The 8,539-nt window shown below is 54.2% G+C and overlaps 1 non-coding gene across 1 annotated transcript; it reads left to right on the top strand.

The window, feature by feature from the left end:
• The first annotated feature begins 8,242 nt into the window (after positions 1 to 8,242).
• trnag-ucc (transfer RNA glycine (anticodon UCC)) lies at positions 8,243 to 8,314 on the top strand. The gene has a single exon. It is a non-coding gene; the product is annotated as a tRNA-Gly (tRNA).
• Positions 8,315 to 8,539: the final 225 nt, after the last annotated feature.

Raw genomic sequence — 8,539 nt, forward strand, 5'->3', positions numbered from 1 at the left:
GTTAGACTGCACCTGGAATACCAGGAACAGTTTGGTCCTCTACCAGGAACAGTTTTGGTCCTCTAATCTAAGGAAAAGATATACCGCTTTGGAGGCAGTTCAGAGAAGGCTCACTCGGTTGTTCCCGGATATGGAGGGATTTCCTCACGAGAGAGGTTGAGTAGGCCGGGGCCTGCAGAGATGAGGAGGAATTTCTTCTCTCAGAGGGGAGTGAATCTGTGGAATTCTTTACGCAGAGAGCTGTAGAGGCTGGGTCGTTAAGTACGTTCAAGGCCGAGAGAGATGGATTATTAATCGGTGAGGGAATCGAGGGTTACGGGGATAAGGCGGGAAAGTGGAGTCGAGGATTATCCCATCAGATCAGCCACGATCGCCCTAAATGGCGGAGCAGACACAGCAGGGTCGCTACCCTGCCGTCCACATGTAGGTCCCCTACTGTCAGTACCCCTTCTTCCTGGCTCCACCTTTTGAAGGAGGCGTCTGTTGTCGCAGGGGCGAATTGATGGTTCTTGCAGATGGTGGACATTGCAAATGGACCGAAGTGGTGCCCGAGTGGCCATGTCCTCAGCGTGGCCACTACCATCGGGCCTCTTGAGTATTTGGCTGGGGGGGGGGAAGGATTGGGGCCGTGGCAAGTGCTCAAGAGGGATGTCCTCATACAGGAGCTCCCCTCCATTCTTACCCATTACTACCCCTCCAGCTCTATGATCCATCCCCGTAATCTTTCTGCGGTGGCTGCCCTGTGGTAGAATATGAGGTTCAAAAGGGCCAGGCCCCTCTTCTCTGTCATGCACTTTGCGAATCCTTGGTCCTTCCCCCCCCCCCCCCCCCCCCCCCCCCCACCACACAAACACCAGGATCAGTTTGTCTATTTTGGTGAAAAGGCCTTGGGGATGAAGATCGGGAGGGATCTGTACAGGAGGAGGAACCTGGGCAGCACGTTCACCTTGATTGTCTGCATTCTCCCCGCCAGGGAGAGGGGGAGCGAGTCCCACCTCCGCAGGTCCCTCCTTCCCCCTCCTCCACCAGACTCGACCGGTTCCATTTGTGGATCCGTGTCCAGCCGTGGGCTATTTGGATCCCCAGGTATCGGAATTTGGTCTGGGCCAGCTTGAACGGCAGCTTCCCCAGCTCTGATCCCCCCGGCCCACGGGTTTACGGGGAAGGTTCCACTCTTACTCAGGTTACTGTTGGAACCTGAGAAGCTCCGAGCCCCCTTTGGAGTTCCATTATTCCTCCCATGCTGGCTAGGGCGTTCGAGACGTAGAGGAGCAGGTCGTCCGCGTGGAGTGAGACAATGCTCCTTGCCTCCCCTCTGGATGCCTCTCCAACTCTTTGCTGATCTGAGCGCGATCTCCAGCGGCTCAATTGCCAGGACGAATAGTAGCGGGGACAGTGGGCATCCCTGCCTTGTGCTTCTGTGCAGCTGGTAGTATTCAGAGCTGGTGGCGTTCGTCCGTATGTTCACCATGGGAGTGCTGTACAGTAGTTTCACCCATGTGGTGAACCTTGGCCCAAACCCAAAACATTCCAGTACCTCCATTCGAGTCTGTCGAAGGCCGTCTAGGGAGATGACTGCTGGTGTCCCCTCCCCAGATGGGGGTCAGGATCACGTTCAGCAGGCCTGAACGGACATGTCACGTCCACCTGATGCTCTCAGCATGGCATGCAAGCCTCACACCCCAAGCCTCACCCCCACACCTCGCAGCTTGCACACACTGCCAGCTGTTCCATTGTGACAGCCCCATCAGTCAAACAGATGGCACTTCCTGGCACACTTCCCTCTCTCTTGCAGGCTAAAATGCCAATAGCATAATGGAATTCCTAAAGTGCAGGAGGAGGCAACTTTGAAAAAGCACTCCACCCAAGCCCACTCCCTCGCCCTATCCCAATAACCCCTTAACCTAACCGACATATCTCTGGATACTAAGGGGCAATTTAGCACGGCCAATCGACCTAACCTGCACATCTTTGGACACTAAGGGGCAATTTAGCACGGCCAATCCACCTAACCTGCACATCTTTGGACACTAAGGGACAATTTAGCACGGCCAATCCACCTAACCTGCACATCTTTGGACACTAAGGGGCAATTTAGCACAGCCAATCTACCTAACCTGCACGGTAGCATTGTGGATAGCACAATTGCTTCACAGCTCCAGGGTCCCAGGTTCAATTCCGGCTTGGGTCACTGCCTGTGCGGAGTCTGCACATCCTCCCCGTGTGTGCGTGGGTTTCCTCCGGGTGCTCCGGTTTCCTCCCACAGTCCAAAGATGTGCAGGTTAGGTGGACTGGCCATGCTAAATTGTCCCTTAGTGTCCAAAATTGCCCTTAGTGTTGGGTGGGGTTACTGGGTTATGGGGATAGGGTGGAGGTGTGGGCTTGGGTAGGGTGCTCTTTCCAAGAGCCGGTGCAGACTCGATGGGCCGAATGGCCTCCTTCTGCACTATGGAGGGCATTAGCTATGAGGAGCGATTGAATAAACTCGGTTTGTTCCCACTGGAACGAAGGAGGTTGAGGGGAGACCTGATAGAGGTATACAAAATTATGAGGGGCATAGACAGAGTGGATAGTTAGAGACTTTTCCCCAGGGTAGAGGGGTCAATTACTAGGGGGCATAGGTTTAAGGTGAGAGGGGCAAGGTTTAGAGGAGATATACGAGGCAAGTTTTTTACGCAGAGGGTAGTGGGTGCCTGGAACTCGCTACCGGAGGAGGTAGTGGAAGCAGGACGATAGGGACATTTAAGGGGCATCTTGACAAATATATGAATAGGATAGGAATAGAAGGATACGGACCCAGGAAGTGTAGAAGATTGTAGTTTAGTCGGGCAGCATGGTCGGCACGGGCTTGGAGGGCCGAAGGGCCTGTTCCTGTGCTGTACATTTCTTTGTTCTTTGTTGTTCTTGTTTGCACTGTAAAATCTATGATCTATGATCTTTGGGCACTAAGGGGCAATTTAGCGCAGCCAATCCACCTAACCTGCACATCTTTGGACACTAAGGGCAATTTAGCACGGCCAGTCCACCTAACCTGCACATCTTTCGACACTAAGGGACAATTTAGCATTGCCAATCCACCTAACCTGCACATCTTTGGACTCTAAGGGCAATTTAGCACGGCCAGTCCACCTAACCTGCACATCTTTCGACACTAAGGGACAATTTAGCACGGCCAATCCACCTAACCTGCACATCTTTGGACACTAAGGGCAATTTAGCATGGCCAATCCATCTAGCCTGCACATCTTTGGACTGTGGGAGGAAACCGGAGCACCCGGAGGAAACCCACACAGACATGGGAAGAAAGTGCAAACCCACACAAACAGTCGCCGAAGGCCGGGATTGAACCTGGGTCCCTGGCGCTGTGAGGCAGCGGTGCTAACCACTGCGCTACCGTGCCGCCGGAAACAATAGTAAACAAACGGAAGCAGCAGGGCTAACGTCTGCACGTTCTCCCCGTGTGTGCGTGGGTTTCCTCCGGGTGCTCCAGTTCCCTCCCACAGTCCAAAGATGTGCAGGTTAGGTGGATTGGCCGCGCTAAATTGCCCTTAGTGTCCAAAATTGCCCTTAGTGCTGGGTGGGGTAACTGGGTTATGGGGATAGGGTGGAGGTGTGCGGTTGGGAAGGGTGCTCTTTCCAAGAGCCGGTGCAGACTCGATGGGCCGAATGGCCTCCTTCTGCACTGTAAATTCTATGAAACTTGCCTGGATGAGCGCGGCTCCAGCAACATTCGAGAAGCTCGACACCATCCAGGACAAAGCAGCCCCACTCGATCGACACGCTAACCGCAAACATTCACTCCCTCCACCCCCCGACGCACAGCGGCAGCCGTGTGCACCGTCTACAAGACGCGCCGCAGCCACTCGCTCCTTCGACAGCACCTCCCAAACCCGCCACCTCTACCGTCTAGAAGGACGAGGACAGCAGCAGACGCAGTGGGAACACCACCGCCTACAAGCTCCTCCCCTCCGAGCCGCTCGCCATCCCGACTCAGAAATATATCGGCCGTTCCTTCACTGTGGCTGGATTGAAATCCTGGAACTCACTCCCTAACAGCACGGTGGGTTTCCCTACACCAGATGAACTGCTGCAGTCCAAGATGGCGGCTCACCCACCACCTTCTCAAGGGGCAATTAGAGATGGGCAATAAAAGCTGGGTCGAGCCAGTGATGCCCACATCCCTCGAATGAATGAAAGAAAAACATGAGGCGTGATTCAGCCACTACGCTATGCCAAGATGGGCGGGTATGAAGGGTTGGGGGGGTGAAGGAGGCCCTCAGCAACCCCATAGCGGGGAGCCCTAAATGTGGGGGTATGGGGCAATGCCCATGTCTGCGATGGTGGCATTGCCCGTAGGTTGGGGGGGGGGGTATGGGGGAACCCTCCAGCTTATTTAGAGTTTGGGGTACCATTTCAAAATGGCGGGCCGATCTCAGGGGAGCCGGCCTCACCGCCGAGTTCAGCTCCCCAGTGATGAAAGAATTTCCAAGTGTGGGCAGGACTGGGAAGAAACTCCCCAAGGCCCCCCAAAATGACCAAGTGTGGGTGAATATGGGGGTGGATCTCACCCTAAAAGCCGGCGGGAAACACCCTGTCAAACTCGCCCCAAAATGACATGTTTTGGTTGGAATCGTGCCCCTGGAGGAGGAGGTGGAGCCTGGTGCCAAGTTGGTTCAGGCATTCGCTCCAAGTTTGAAGCCTCACGCATGGGCATTACACCACACTCCCCCAAGTGAGGACAACCCGCTCAGGGCCCTCCACGTTTCACACCTTCCCACGCCCTCTTACAGGCCCTCCCCTTCAGGATCCCCACCCTTCACCCCCCTCCAGCCTTCCGCAGGCTCCTTCCTACGCCTTCACTCCTCCATCCGTACCTCCTTATAAATATACCCTCGTATATCCCCCCTCATACCTCCTTTCATGGGGATGCCCCCCCCCCCGGCCCAAGCCCTTAGCAGCGGCAGGGTGCCAGCCTGGCAGTGCCAAGGTGCCCAGTGTCAGAGGCAGAGCCAGGGTGCCACCCTGACCTGTCCCGGACCACCCAGGGTCTCCAATGACCTGGGAGACCCCCAGGTGCCGTGACGCCTGGTCCAAATGTGTGTGGACCGGGACTAATCATCGACCTCTCACTGGGGAGCCAGTTAGATCATGGGAGTACCATTAGACCGGCCTTCCACTTCACTAATCTCCTGATTGGCCTCAGCTTCGCGCCATGTCCAAGCGGCACCTAGACCCCAGGAGCGGGCCGATTAGATAACAAACCGCTCGGCGCCCCGCCCAGTACCCAGTTTGGCCTCTCCCAGCTGGCACGGATCCTCGCCGGGCACGCAACACACCCGTTAAATTGTGCCCCCAGACTACCACACTCAAGTGTGCATGAGTGCGCGGGTATGCCTGAGTGTGTTTGCATGTGTGTGTAAGTGTGCACGTGTGAGTGAATGTGTGAGTGAATGCATGTGTGTGAGTGTGTGTGCGTGAATGTGTTTGTGAGTGTGTGTATGTGCATGTAATGAGTATGAGTATGTGAGTGGGTGTGAGTGAGTGTGTGTGTGAGTGTGTGTCTGAGTGTGTGACTGAGTGAGTGCGTGTGCCTGAGTGTGTGTGTGTGTGCCTGAGTGTGTGTGTGTGTGTGTGTGTGTGAGTGTGTGTGCCTGAGTGTGTGTGTCTGAGTGTGTGTCTGAGTGTGTGAGTGAGTGTGCCTGAGTGTGTGTGTGAGTGTGTGTGTGTGAGTGCGTGTGCCTGAGTGTGTGTGTGAGTGTGTGAGTGAGTGTGTGTGTGTGCCTGAGTGTGTGTGTGAGTGTGTGTGTATGCGTGTGCCTGAGTGTGTGTGTGAGTGTGTGTGTGTGTGCCTGAGTGTGTGTGTCTGAGTGTGTGTCTGAGTGTGTGTGTGAGTGCGTGTGTGTGAGTGCGTGTGTGTGTCTGTGTGTGTGTGTGTGTGCATATGATGTGAGAGTGTGTGTGTGTGAGAGAGTGTGTGTGTGAGTGTGAGTGTGTGTGTGTGTGAGTGTGTGTGTATGAATGTGTGTGTGTGTGAGTGTGTGTGTGTGTGAGTGTGTATGTGCATGAGAATGTGTGTGAGTGTGTGTGCATGTGTGTGGAGTGTGATGTGAGTGTGTATGTATGAATGTGTGTGTGTGAGTGTGTGTGAGTGTGAGTGTGTGTGAGTGTGTGTGTATGAGTGTGAGTGTGCGTGTATGTGAGTGTGTGTGTGAGTGTGAGTGTGTGTGAGTATCAGTGTGTGTGTGAGTGTGTATGAGTGTGAGTGTGTGTGAGTGTGTGTGTATGAGTGTGAGTGTGTGTGAGTATTAGTGTGTGTGTGTGTGTGTGTGTGAGTGTGTGTGTATGAGTGTGAGTGTGTGTGAGTGTGTGGAGTGTGTGTATGAGTGTGAGTGTGTGTGAGTGTGTGGAGTGTGTGTGTGTGAGTGTGCGTGTATGAGTGTGAGTGTGTGCGTGTATGTGAGTGTGTGTGTGTGAGTGTATGTGTATGAGTGTGAGTGTGTGTGAGTGTGTGGAGTGTGTGAGTGTGCGTGTATGTGAGTTTGTGTGTGAGAGTGTGAGTGTGTGTGAGTGTGTGGAGTGTGTGTATGAGTGTGAGTGTGTGGAGTGTGTGTGTGTGAGTGTGCGTGTATGTGAGTTTGTGTGTGAGAGTGTGAGTGTGTGTGAGTGTGTGGAGTGTGTGTGTGAGTGTGTGGAGTGTGTGTGTGTGAGTGTGCGTGTATGTGAGTTTGTGTGTGAGAGTGTGTGTGTGTGAGTATTAGTGTGTGTGTGTGTGAGAGCGTGAGTGTGAGTGCTATGACACCCTGGGCTAGTGCGGAGTTCATTCCAGCCCCAGAGTCCCAACACAAGTGAATTAACCAATAATTCATGTGAAGTTTCTGAGATCTTTGGCCCTTGACTGCTCCAATGACGTACAGGCACCAGATTTCTAAGTGAAACTCAACAGCTGTTTATCTATAACAAAAATAGAGATCAGGGGCGAGATTCTCTGACCCCCCGCCGGGTTGGAGAATTGCCGGGGGCTGGTGTGAATCCCGCCCCCGCCGGTTGCCGAAGTCTCCGGCACCAGAGATTCGACGGGGGCGGGAATCGCGCCGCGCTGGTTGGCAGGCCCCCCCGCTCGATTCTCCGGTCCAGATGGGCCGAAGTCCCGCCGCTAAAATGCCTGTCCCGCCGGCGTAAATTAAACCACCTACCTTACCGGCGGGACAAGGCGGCGCAGGCGGTCTCCGGGTTCCTGGGGGGGGGCACGATCAGGGCCCACCGATCTACGGGCGGGCCTGTGACGTGGGGGCACTCTTTCCCTTCCGCCTCCGCCACGGTCTCCACTATGGCGGAGGCAGAAGAGACTCCCTCCACTGCGCATGCGTGGGAAGCTGTCAGCGGCCGCTGACGCTCCCGCGCATGCGCCGCCCGGAGATGTCATTTCTGCGCCAACTGACGGGGCACCAAAGGCCTTTTCCGCCAGCTGGTGGGGCGGAAATTCGTCCGGCGCCGACCTAGCCCCTCAATGTTGGGGCTCGGCCCCCAAAGATGCGGAGCATTCCGCACCTTTGGGGCGGCGCGATGCCCGTCTGATTTGCGCCGTTTTGGGCGCCAGTCGGCGGACATCGCGCCGTTTCCGGAGAATTTCGCCCCAGACATGCAATAATTTTAATAGTATAATGGCTAGCTACTCGACCGTCCCACTCTCTACCCAAACACGCTGAAGACAGACACACACAGAGGGAGGGGAGGGGGGTTAAAAATAAGAAGAGGATTAATATGAAACGGAAGATAGGTATCCTTGCTTCAGAGATTGTAGTTGTTGCAGTAGCCCAGGCTGTCCACTCAGGATGCGGAGTGATTGAAATCACCAGTTGGATTGCTAACAAGGATGTTCTGGCGTTGCATTCAGTCAGAACTCCCAGCTGTAGGATTCCATCACAGCCTCAGGCCTGTGTAATTCTCATTTGTTTCCAGAATGACCAATAGCCTTTCTGAGGCAAGAACTGAGTTCCCCACCCGAGACTTTAAAAGGGTTTTTAAACAACTGACCCTTTTTACAGCTGGACGCTTGTCTGGATTCCTTTCTTTGTCTCCCCTCTAACCCAGTTCTCAGCCTGGGTTTTACTCTTACTTGATTTCCAGTATCACTGGAATGCCCTCCAGCTTTACTGAGGAGACAAGAGAGTCTCCAACCGGGGGTATGAGAGAGAAACTCAAAGAGCCTCCTTCAGCTCTGAGTTCAAAATGAACCTAGTGAGCGATGGTGGTATAGTGGTGAGCATAGCTGCCTTCCAAGCAGTTGACCCAGATTCGATTCCTGGCCATCGCAATGAGAAGTTGGGTGGAAATCATTGCGCCACTTGTGATTTTCATTAATGACTTGGATGAGGGAGTTGAAGGGTGGGTCAGTAAATTTGCAGACGATACGAAGATTGGTGGAGTTGTGGATAGTAACGAGGGCTGTTGTCGGCTGCAAAGAGACATAGATAGGATGCAGAGCTGGGCTGAGAAGTGGCAGATGGAGTTTAACCCTGAAAAGTGTGAGGTTGTCCAT

The sequence above is a fragment of the Scyliorhinus torazame genome, chromosome 24, assembly GCF_047496885.1.
Source record: "Scyliorhinus torazame isolate Kashiwa2021f chromosome 24, sScyTor2.1, whole genome shotgun sequence".
Classification (NCBI taxonomy): Eukaryota; Metazoa; Chordata; class Chondrichthyes; order Carcharhiniformes; family Scyliorhinidae; genus Scyliorhinus; species Scyliorhinus torazame.